The sequence below is a fragment of the Strigops habroptila genome, chromosome 3, assembly GCF_004027225.2.
Source record: "Strigops habroptila isolate Jane chromosome 3, bStrHab1.2.pri, whole genome shotgun sequence".
In the NCBI taxonomy this organism is placed as follows: Eukaryota; Metazoa; Chordata; class Aves; order Psittaciformes; family Psittacidae; genus Strigops; species Strigops habroptila.
In genome coordinates, this window is record NC_044279.2 from 85812492 (window position 1) to 85825733 (window position 13242).

Consider the following 13242-nt stretch of genomic DNA (forward strand, 5'->3'; position numbering starts at 1 on the left):
GCATGTGTACCGGCAAGTCCTGAACTTGTAGAGGGCCCAACTTGAGCACCTTTAGTGATATTTCATTTCCATTAGTCCAACTCTGAAAACACATTTCGCATGGTATTTTGCCAGCTGGGCCCCAAACTATTAATCCATTTTTAAAATGGAGCCCATTTTGGTTTTAATCACATACTTCTATTTTGAGTTGGGTGCACTGTAATCCATGGAGTTCTGTAATTTTCCACTTCATTTCTTTTGGATTTAATGAGCTGGTAATAATGTATATTTCCAGCTGAAATGACTGCCTGAAACATGGAGCAGAAAGTCACAGAAGATAAGAACTTGGGAGGGAACATTGCTGCCTCAAGTTTCATGGAAAGAAAATTAAGCAACATTAAGACATGGAAGATTATGGAGAATCTGCCAGATATCACAGAGTGAAAGCCATGGTTAAGTGCTGATTGTCCTTTTTTAATACCTTGGTTTTATTATGATTTCTAGTACTAATGGCTATGTTAGGCTGGACCATCGAAGAAGTCCTGATGCACCTCAGTACAGCATCAAGTACAGCTGTGATTTCTAACTGCAGAGAGGAAATCCTGTCTTCATTGAAGCCTTTGGCCCAAGTCCCACTGAAATCAGCTTGAAGACAGAAACTGCTTCTCTGCTCCAGGAAAGCAGCAATGTGATCATAAGCAATAGCAACCCGAAGTTTCACATGTTAAATGCGTGACTGGTGTGTGTTCTGCTCCCTTTGGTCATACATCACATCAAAATCAAAATCCTTTTTGGTCTGCCAAAGGTGACAAAGATATCTACAAAGTAGCTTTGCTTCATGTGAAACTACGTGCAGCTTTCATCTGGTTTAACTGTAAAATAATCCAAAAAGTTGCATCTTCCTGTACAGTACCTTTTAAACACAATAACAGCTACAGAATCAGCTCAGCTCTCTGTTCTTTGTCAGTCCCACCGAGTGCCAGCAAAGAGGGAGTATTTACAGCAGCTATGGTAGACAGCCACATTCACAGCTAGCACCACAAGCCAGATTTTGTGTTTCAGCATGGCTATTCCAGCAAGGATCCAGCCTGGTCAGTTCTGTGGCATCTAGATCTCAAGAGGAAACTTGGAAAACCCGCTAGTATGTCTCTTTAAGAGTGAAAGTGCTTTTAAAGATGATGTGTAAAATATTAGTTTAAATGCTACATTCACAGTCCTGTTCTGCAAAGTGTAAACAAAAGCTGATTAGCCAAAGACATTTTCCCCTGTAATTAGATTCACTCCTCAGTTTAAAAAAACAAAAACCAAACCCAAACAACTGGTAAAGAAAAAACTGTCATGTGGTATATTCTCAGTGCTCCACACAGAGCGCTATGAATAATGTGGCTGTGCTAATTGGTGCCCATTAGGGCACTGAATCAGAATCCCCCTACCCCAAACAGGCTGCCTTTGCCTGCTAATTACAATGCTCAGAAGTGACACACACCCCCCCCCCAACAATTTTGGGGCTAATGGCAGAGAATCCTGAATGTGGCGTAATGCTGCATTATTCAAAAAGGTAATGAAATTCCTGGAAACATCAGATGCAGCAGGTACATGAAGATAATTTTGTTTTTATAACCAATTTCAGCCAGATAAATACTAGAATCCTTTCCAATTTTCCCCCCATGAAACTAAAGTGTCACTGAGATTTACAGCCCCCTCAAGTTCTCTTTTCAGAGGAACATTCATTTACATAAACAGATAATCCCAGATAAAAATTTCCATTAGACAAAGGTGAAATGGATCAATTTTCTCTGCCAAGACAAATCTTAAATCTTGAACAGATAGGGTCATTATTACACCAGGCCCATTTCAGAAATAATGTATTTAAAAAAAAATCAGCCGATAGCAGCCATTTCCAGCTTTCCAATTATCTTTAAGAAAAGCTTATTCTGTGGACAATAAAGCACATTACTGCACAATATGATACAGTCCATAAAGATCACAATGTTTTATGAAAGGTTAAAGAAAGCTCAGCACATTTAGGGGAATGTCATAACCCACAAAGTCTTTCAAGACTTAACCAAATCCACGTGCAGGCTGGGCAAATACTGTGCTATGGTTTGCAGTGCTCCCCTCCTGGAATCCAAACAGTGCACTGGGAAGCATATGCCATCCTGGCTTACCGTGGAAATCAGGTATTCATGTACTGTAAAACCAAAATGCAGCTCTTCTTCCTCCAGGGAGGAAGGGAATTCACCCATCCCTACTTCATGTGCTAGGCAGAAAGAGACAGTCGCCTTAGGAATACTTACCCATTCGAAGGGTCCCTCAGCCCTTGTTTTCAGGAGCAAACAGCTCTCCCCAACCCATGTTTGACCACACAAAGAAACACGTGTGGAGGTCACTGTTCTCTCGCCTGGCACGTTGCCCCTTCCCTCTCCACCTCTACCCCAAAGCTGGTTTGGCATTAACACAGGAGAAGTAAAAGCACGGCCTCTTGTCCCATGCCTGCCCGCTTGCTCCCCTCTGCCAGGATCCCTTGATGCAATGCCAGAGCAGAGCATCCTTCTCTCCAGCAAGAGCAGTGCAGCCATCCAAATGCAGTGAGGCCAGGCAGCTGGGCAGGAATACCCTCCTGTGCAGAGGCCACGCTGCTCTCAAGTGCCATGCAACTTTGTCAGGTCCCTGGGAATGGAGTTTATGAGGGGTGACAGCAGCAAGGAGAAAGTGCTGGAAATCATTGCCTAACAGACAGAGCCATCAAAGCAAAGACATGCTGCAACTTACCCAACTTCTTTTTTGACTCTAAAAAGTACCAGATTTATTTGCTGTTTAACTAACTGCTCCTTACAGACACCACATGAGGAACACGGAGAGGAATGATACAGGGCTGAGTGAAACCTGACTAGTGGCAAGAAACAAGGTCCCATCATAAGAGATAACCTGCAGGAAGGCTTTATGCTGGCCAGTGCAAATCCAGGCCTACAGAACACTAAGCCTTCTCATGATTTAAGGTGATAAGGCTGCACAAATCTCTGGGAGAGCTTTAGAGACCACAGTGCTTTAGGCCTGTGGAAGTGCTGTCACCAGCACTGAAACAGGAGAGACAGCAATTACCTGAAAATTAAATGGGAACCAACAGGTACATCTGGACGTGCTTTTCCAAAGTCTTCCCCTGTACCACAGTGTAAGGCAAAGTTATTTTCACTCCTTTGTTAAGGGCAGCACAAGACCATTAGTCTTCCCTGAGCGGTGATGTGATTAAGTGACTTTGTCTCTCACATCTTTTAAAGAGCTTCTGTTAATGCTCTTGTTGTGACAGGTCTTTTGGACTGACAGCCCAGTGGGACAGAGGCTGCTGGTTGCTATTTGCCCTTGCAGCAGCTAGCACCCAGGATCTCTGGTTTCTCTTCTGTCTGGGCACCACAACAGAAAATGACAAAAGTGCAGAGTAACAGCAACTCCTTCACTTGTGGAAGGGAGGCCACCATCCATCTAAGTGCAAGAAAGATGTGATCTGAACAAGAAATTTTCAGACTTCTCTTCAAGGCTCTTCTGGTTTTGCTTCTTTCAGATTTTTTTTTTCTTTTTGGAGACATTGACCTAAAGGTCATTTTTTTCATCTGAGCATGATCATTCCAAACAACCACTTTAACAGAGACCAGTCACAGTGTTGCTCTAGGACCCCATTCCCCAAAGCCATTACTCAGTGCTTGTATATTTGAACCCCTCAGACAGAAAGTGATGTGTTGCCAGAAGTTGCCCCATTCATAGTGGGAGAGGCGGAACAGTATGAGTCCTCATGACACCTAACTTGCCCTGTAAAACTGACACTCGCAGAGCAAACATTTGTACTTGTGAAAAAAACCAAACAGGTCTTCTTATTCAGCCTAGGCACCAAAACCAGAGACATATCAGCCCTGTAAAGAAAAATCTAACTATCTGGATAACTAATTCCTGGTAGAAAAAATCACCATGTGGTCAATAATGAAAAGTTTCTTCCTGCATTGCTAGAAACATAAGTACCTTTTACTGACACCACAAGAAAAACCTGACATGATGCAACTCAACAGGTACACTGCTCACTCCAGCTATATATCCAGTTCATTAGCTAGCTGACAGCACTGATGTTGAATGAAACTATGTTCGCTGTAAAAGATTAATGCTGCTCTGAAATGAATTCTGCTCCCATTTTCCAAGTGGCTTTTGTGCCTCTTTCTCTGTTCTACACGAACAGGGCAGAAAGCCTCTTGCTTCCTTCTACAGCTCGAAAGTAACTATAAACTATTAAAAGAATCACTTTGTGCAGAATTTGTGAATGACTATTGGACTTGGAAAAAAATGCCTTCTGTTTTGAAAAAAAACCAAGGTTATTTTCTGTAAAGGAATGCTCCAGTCAGTGAACTTCAATAATTCAAAATAATCACAGAAAATACATCCGTTCTATCCCACCACAAACAGCAAAAAGCTCAGAAACAACACCACCACTTTTCAACTTTTTAAACTCCCTTAGCCACATGTAAAGGATCACTACCATTCACAGAGGATGCAAGAAAGTAAAAGATAAAGCAGAACCTCTCATGCTCTCTTTCAGACATAAAGGCACTGGGATTTCACTCTGCAGTTCAGCAACAGGTAAGACGTGATAACAGCAAGCCATTTTTGACAGGGGCAGTGGCTTCAGTGCTGAAACTTAGTAGTAGGTTTCGGCAGAGGAGAACAGGCTACGTGATTTACTGACCACTGCACCAAAGTCACTGCAGAGGAGGGACTTGGTCTGCCCAAAGAGGGGTCACTGGGTCACCTTTCAACTCAAGATCTGGTCCTACATGCTTCTAAATAAAACAGGATAACTTGTAACTCAGGATAAAAAAACCCAACAAACCAAGCAGGCTTTCCCTATGAACCAACAGAACCGTGGGAGATTGAGCTGAGCTCCGATCTGCCTCGTTGTGCAACATTGCAGCTGAATTTCCACTGGTTGAAGACATAGAAATCCCATGAAGAGAAAAATCATTTTGATTTTCAGAACTGTCAGGCAATGTCACTAAAGCTGTGAGGGACAAAAATCAGCCTGGCTTGAATAAACAGCTACTTGCATTCAGTAGAAGAAAGTACATGCCTGTCTTCATCATTTTAGGAAATTGCTGTAATTTTGAGCTGAGAAAATCTTCCAAGCAGAGCCACACTTCCTTTAGCTGTTATCAGAAACTTTTTTAACGCATGGAAATACTTACTATTGCCATCGCTGGCGTATCAGTCATAACATCTAATGATGTGGAGATTGTTGCCTTATAAAATTCACAGCTGGGTAGCTACATGGCTCAAGGCTAAAACCTATTTCAAAATCCAGTGTTTTAGGAGAGAGGATGCTTATTAAAACATTTTGCCCATTAAAAATATATGACATATCATCGGTCATTCCATGTGATGCAGTGCCAGCCCTTTTTTAGGCAGTCCACTTGGGATGACTGCTGAAAACCTGGCAAGCCTGTCTGACAAGTTCATATCCTAATAATTTACCAGTCGATCAAAAAGAAAACAAAACCCAAAACAAAAAAAAAACCACATTCCAGCAACCTGAAAGAAACTCACCAGTGCCCCTCAGGTAGCGTGCCTAGAAACTTGCTCTCACATAGAGCCACAGTTGGTCTCTTCACGCTGACAGCCAGAGACTGACATTCAAAAAGGAGATAATTGCTTGATCTCCTCACGTCAGAAGTTACATTGAAATAATAATGAACCTGCAGGTCTTTCTTTCTTTTTCTCTTCCATGAGCTGATGCATGTCTTCACTTGGAGAGCACAAGGACAAATACTACGAGGCTAAACAAAACCATCAAGCGTGTAAGGACAGCCTTTAGTCCTCTGCAGGAAGAACCCCAGTTTTCATGGGTGAAAGTCTCCCTCTCACACAAGCACTCCCACTGAAGTCAGCAGGATTGCCAATGGAATGACTGAGCATTCCTGTGAGTGACCGAGTTTACCATCTGACCCCACCTTAGAAACAGGTAGCACATATGCAATCATTATTGCGAAAATGATCTGAACAACTCCAACATCAAGCAGCGATTCGATTCCCCCTGGGAAATTCAACACAAATATGCCTTAAGGACCCAAGAAAGCACAGCCCATCCAGTATATCTTGCTTTTAAAAGTCCTCAGCTGAGCCTTTGCTTTGGACTAACTCCTCAGCAAAAAGAACACCATGTTTTACACTTGAAACAAAACTGTCACCATTGCAAAACACCAGGAAAATAATCCTGACCTCAGTGTGCATCCCCTCGAAAGACAAAGCATGGATACTGTTATTCATATTTATACTGTACAAACGTTTCAAAAATGTCAACCTTTCCTAAAGTGATTGAAAACTAAAGTGCAGTTCTGGACAGGGAAGTGACTATTAAAAAGAGAGAGACAGAGAGAGACTGTGGCCATTGCCCATAGCTGTTCCTAGCTGTCTTCCAAGTTCTATATATTAACTAAGCTTATGTAGCAAAGCCATTTTTTTAAACTACTGTCAGCACTGCAGAGTCAATACAGCAGCAATAGAGCAAGCTGTTCTGCCTCATGCCTCATCAACATTTCTCACACCCTGCATCAAAGCATGAACATTAGCAAATTCAGCTGCCCTTCAAACTTCCACCTCCAGTCAGGAGAAAGCATCTGTGGCTGTTCAACTCCTTGCAAGGCTGCCGAAAAAAAATCCTGGCTTGCCAGAAACACCCATAATAGCCAAGCCCGATCGTTCTCCATGACACATGGCTGTAGGACAAGCAAGAGAGCTGTTGAGCTCTGCTCACTTCCTACCGCTCCACAGTATCCATGCTGCACTCCAATTAGCACTCCAAATCCCTCCCCAGCAGCACGGATCAGTGGGTTTGCTGTGAGCTCTCGTGCGTTCAACACGTCTACAAGAATCAAAGATGTTAGAAGGGGAAGAAACACACTTCAAATGCTTGTAAGATCACTTCCCAGTTACACAGTAGAAGCTGACAATACAGGAGCTCCAGCGCTGTGTCTGCTGTGGAGTGAAAAGCTTTCAATCCACCAGGCACTCAGAAGGCAGGAATACCATCAGAAGGCATCCACCACTTTTGCAGACTGTAGGAAAACATGACATTGAACAAAGATGGGCTTTGGGCGAGAGCAATGGAAGTCTAACTCCTTATGGCTGAATGTGTACAGCACGAATAGGGAGTTAAATCACTGCCTCACTGCACCCAAATAGGGCATTGCAAGAAGAGATGGTATTACCTTTATTCCAAAGGTACAGAAAAAGGAGCAGAAGAATAACAGAATTCTTAAGGCTGATCAAACTCAAGCACTCTGCAGCTGCTTTTGGGCTATGCTGATGAGTCTTGTATAATACAGGACAAAGCATGGTTTGTGAAACCAAAGGAAACAGCAAAGCAAAAGCAACTGGAGAACCACTGAGAAAAATTCTAACAAATGGTTCTAAGACAGTGAAACTATCTTGTATGGACCTTGCTTAGTGTTCAAACACTAAAATCAACACACTAACTTAAATATGTGGAATTAACAGACGAAACAGCCAAATTATTTGAGGAAAAAAGGGGGAAAATGAGGCAGGAAAGCAGGCTACTGACTCCCTTTCCTCTCTCCTGCACAGAGAACTTTTAGTCTAAGTAACAGCTGAAAAGCAGCATTCCACAGCTCCCAGCCTCACATCAAGATGAGACTGGAACATCTACTAGCACCAAAAGTAGACAAACAAATGATATTACAAAATAATACATTAAAAACAGTGGCAGGATTTTCCTCGTTATACTGTACTTCAGTCTCTACTGACTTCCCAGCGCTTCCTAACACATTGTCTCCTCCATACATCTTTGCACTTAAAGGTCTTGATGACTTAGAAGAAGCTAGACAGATGACAAGGATGAAAGAGGGGAGATGAACTGTGTATCCTTGGAAGATCACGGGATTCCAATATTAGTAATCCAGATAACCAAGGAAAACCTTTGTCTCCAAAGACAAACTGACTAGCAAGGGGGAAAATCCAATCCTGGCAGATAGGCAACAATATCCACAGTGCCACCAGCAAAATGAGATAATCGTTTCTTCCCCGTTTCCCAGATCTTTCTGTCCCAGAGCATTTTTGGAGGCGAGGCAAATCTTTATTTTGACATCTCCAACTTTCAAACTATACCAGTGCTACTTAGTGGAGGTTTTGGCATTTAGCAGCACAGTCAGGAAAAAAAACCAACCATGATTTGCATGTGCTCATCTTAGCAGATGAAGAAAAAGCAAGTAAAAAGTAAGTGCAGCAAGATGATCCCAAATGCCAAGTCGCCAGGCATTGTGTAGCATTAAAGCAGCACTTCACAGATCGAATTTAAGAGCACATTAAACATTTGGAAGCGATTTGGAAAACGGTCACATTGATTTAGGCATACAAATCCTCATGAGAACCAAATGAGAACGTGTATCTGTGTATCTCGTGTCACATTTACAACAAGATTCAAATACCTACAGAGGTCAGTCAGCAACGGCATAGAATTTACAAGAACAGAGTTGGAAAAAGCACCTAATCCGCCTGACAGTGAGAAATCATTCTGGGTGACCACACAGCTCAAAACAGGCTTAAACACCACTGAAAATCCAGTCTCTCTCTCATGCTCGATTGAGAAGCTACTCAAGACGTTACAGTTGTGTAAACCACAACTACATGACTACTTTACAGAAAGGCTATTTTGACTTTTAACAGTGTCTCAGAAACATGATCCTCTTGGGGGAAATTTGCTGTCAGACTTTGACCAGGCAAGGGGATTTTCACAGGAACAGTCTGGTTCTGACTTTATAAAGTCAGAAACCCACACGGCTGTCCAAGAGTGAAACCACTGTATCGACTAAAGCTGTCCACAATTCCTGGAGCTTCACCCTCGTTATAAATAAACCAACTAAACTCACCACAACTAGAGAAACAAAACCTCTGCGGTCAAAACAGTTTCTCTCGAAATGCCTTCTGTCATGGCATGAATTCCAGCTGTGATAAAATTTTATAGGCAAGCTGGAGTTAGAGAGACTTTTAAATAAAAGCAAAAAAAAAACCAAACCAAGCCCTACGCTCCTAAAATTCAGGACTCCATAGAAAGCAGTTAATTTTTTTTCCCTACCAATTTCACTTGGAGCAGGTTGCTCTGCTCAGAAACACCATCCCACATGATTAAGTAGCTTTCCAAACAGCTTCTTTCTTTCCCTGAAAATCCTTTAATTTCTCTAAAACAAAAAATAATTCCTTTAATGCTCCCTCACCACTCTCACCTTCAGAACCCATCCAGAAAAAGAAGCCATTTGTCAATTAATTCCAGTTCTTTAGGTTCAGGACTTTATTATGCTGCACAATTGTTCATGTGCATCTGCTTAACACAGAGGGAAAAGATGCTGCTAAATCAGAAAAAACCCAGTAGGCTGGGCAGGAGAAGTGCCTTCTTCCATTGTGTGCACAGTGCATTTCTGCTGACTGTAAGCTCTCGCACGGCAGGAAAAAGCCCAAATGCCATCCTTGCTCTTGCTATTGGCAGCTGTTCTCTTATCACCAAAGAGAATTTATCGCACCACTGACAGATGCTGAGATTCAGAAGCTGGAGCTGGAAGCCAAAGGGATTGAATCAGAAAACAAAAATCCAAAAAAAAAAAAAAAAAAAAAATTAAAAAAAGAAAATTTAAAAAAAATTAAAAAGAAAAAGGAAGAGCCCTACCAAAACAAGTCACTTGACTGCACACATCACACATACATCTCTCCACGGGGAGAGGAGAGGCAGCCTGAACCCCCACAGCAGATGTCAGGCTGTCTGTTTCGGGCACTCCTGAAAGCTGCTCAGGCTCTACGCTGAGGAACACGCTACAGGAAACCACAGAGAACTTCACCAAACAAATCCTAGTGGAGACAGTGCCCAGAAGAAAGCTGCGTCTGCAGGCAAGAGGGCCTTGAAATCAAGCTTGCTTAGGATTACGGTCAATTTAATTCTCAAACACAAGGTACTCATGTTCCCAATGCTCTCTCATGATGGGAGTTTGTGGACTGGGGGTGTCCCGGGATTTCTGTGCTTCCACACACACATTCTATCAAAGACTCTTCGACTTCCAAGAAGCTACGAACCTTATTTCCTTAAACACAACTTCACTGCACACCAACATGAGGTAGTTAATTTCACAGATGCTTTGGCTACTTCCAAGAAAGGATGAGACAGGATCTATCTGCTTTACATGACAAGGGGCTTTAAATCTCTCTGTCTCCCGATGTAACTGTCAGGAAGCAGGAATTTCTATACGTGGCCCTTTGCAAGCCGCCTTTGCACACCGACACAGAACCACGAGTGCTTTATACACTTAAATAAATCCATGGTCTCTACAACCATAAACCAGTGTCTGTATTTTATTCACAGGCTATGCATAGAAACATACTCCTGAGCAGAGTATTCTGAACTATACATCCTTCTTCCCGTCCCCAGGGAAGACACAATTGTTTTTAATCACAGGCAAAATAAAACTGAGCTATACACTGACACAGCTGTAAGCACAAGTGATACCTTCAACCAACATTCCCAAATATGTTTTCCTAACAAAGGCCAGACCGATAACAGATTTCCCTCCTGGGCACTAAACTGTCTTTTCTGGAAAACTTGGAGCAAGCTGGATTCTCCCACGGCAGCAGATTCCAGTAGCGGGAAAAGGAGTCCCACGGCACCTCCCATTTGTTTGCTTGTGACGAACATTCCAAAAGCCAGATCCCCACAGACAAAACATGAGGAGGAAGTGTTCTGCCGGGCAGTTCAGAAGAGGAGGATCAAACACCGCGCCACCTCAGGAACACCAGCACTGACCTGACAACGCACTGCCACGGCCCTGCCGGGATGGGAAACCCGTGAACCGGGAGATGGATGAAGAGGCAGGCGGCAGAGGCAGCTCCCGGAGGCCGGCATCGCAGTGCCAGGCTGACACCTGGAGGGAGAGCCGGGCAGGAGCGGGAGGAGCCGGGCAGGAGCCAGGCAGAAGCGGGGCCAAAGGCCATGTTCTGCCCGGGGTCCTCTGCTCCGCCGCCCGCTGCGACCAGCCCCTCTCCTGCGGCGGAGCACTTCTGCAGCGGGCCTGCTGCAAAGAGGGAAAGGGAAGGGGAGAAAAATACTTCAATGCCTCCAAAAATAGCACCGACAATATTTTTACCGTTTCAGTTTCAAAACTGAATCCCCCCCCCCCCCCCCATTTTTTTTTTTTAAGGTTTTTTTTTGCTCCCATTTTCTCATGAACATTTAAGGTATTTTGTTTCTATAGTTCTCCCAAGTCACTTGCCCCCTGTTTCTCCCTGAAACAAACACAGCAGGATGGAGCAGCCCATAAAAAGCCCTTGTCAGTAGCACAGTTAGTTCAACTAGAGGTGCTGTCCTTCCCTAGGTTCTCCTCAAATAGCAGTTAAGCAGCAGTTACGGGTTACACTTCATGCCTCAATGCTCAGGCAGGCTGCTGAGCACAGAATGGAACCCCACAGGGCTCAGTTTGGGTTAACAAGAAACACTTCAGCTCACATTTGATCTCCTCCAGCATCCCTTTGAAAGCCTTCCCTCCCTTCCTCTGCACAGGTGATTTAGTCTGTTCAACAACAGAGTATGGAAGCTCCCAGGCACACCCATCTTCACTCCCAGTTAACCTTATCTGCCAGTAAAATTAGGGATACGGTACAGGAATTAGGGCAAGCTACTCACTTACCCAGGAAGGTCAATTTAGGTCAAAGCTATCTTGCACAGATGGCTAATTTCAATCACTTACACATTCGACACAATTGTTCAATAAGCTCAAAATAAATAGTGAAAGTAATTAATTTAAAGCTGCCCTAATTGTTTCTCAATTTTCCCTATTAATTTAACCTATAACACTTCCCCTCTCCAAGCTTCAAAGCTTGAACTTAACAGCCAATTAAAGCTCCTCTTATTAAAAAAAAGTGCTGTCAGCTCCGATTCCTTCTGACTGAACTCTTTGAAGCACTTGGGATTTCATCTAAATTGCACAGGGCTTAGAAACAAAGTGTTTTTTCCAGGTATAATGTTCTCAGTGAGCTAATGACTCAATGGACAATTAAGGCTAATTAAGGTTTTTAACTTGGTAGCAACTTTCTATGCTGTATTTGGTTCAAGGAAAGTGAGTCACCACTGGAGTGAGCACTGATGCTCTTCATTTGTCAGCGGGAGGTGGCAGGAGTGGGACTGCCCCCGCTCGGGCTCACCACAGTGAGAGGATGGGCAGGATTCACTCCCCTTAATTCATGTGCCAGCTATATTCTTGTTCCTGTAAATACATGTGTCTGCATAAACCTGGATTACCTCCCTCATTCTCCCAGTGAGCACTGCGAAGAGAAAAGCCAGTGGGACACTTGTTAGGAAAAAGATTGCCACCACGCATATATCATTCCTCCTAGCTTGATCCCAGTTGTTTGGTTCAGGACTTTTAGCTGCCAAGTACACCAGGCTGACCAAACCAGGACAAACACAGAACAAAAACATCAACAGCCTGTCGAATTATTTCCCTACCAGACAACAGCTTTGTGGCCTCTTAAGACCGCATTTCCAGGAATCCCTGGTATCTGAATTCTCCATCCTCCTGTGACCCTGTTACGTGTGGGACTCACCGAGCCATCTCCTGAGCTTAGCTTTTCACAGCCCTGCAGCACTCTGTGAGGTGATTTATCACACTGGGCTCCCTGCTGCCGGCAGAAGGGATATCTTGTGCTCTATCCTAAATACAGCCAGAGGTCCCTCCCCTCCTCTCAGAACAACTATGTATAAGGATCTTCTTTTGGAATGCATTTTCTCTAGGTATCTTTTCTAAATTATTCTTAATGCAAGTTCATGTGAAGGGAAAAAAACCTACAAACAAAAAAAAAAACCCAACCAACCAACCAAAAACCAACCAGAAACAGAGAAACCACCCAGAAAAGAAGACAGAAACTAAGCAAAATAGGAATGAACAGTTCAGAGACATGCTTCAGCTACAACCCAGAAAGGTGAGAACACAAGGAAGTTTCTTAAAGGTAATCCTTGCTGAATTATTACTGTGAACACAATTCCCCTGGGTTACCCTCCTGAGCCCTGCAGTACATGCAGGAGAAAACCATACGCAGCACACACAACAGCTGAGGAGGAGGGAGAAGGCATGAGGTTCTGTCAGCAGGTCTGCAGGGGCAGGAGGAATACAGCTTCCAGAACACTGACTTTGAGAGATCTCAGTGCATAACTGATTAGTAGATACATTCGAGAGGTGC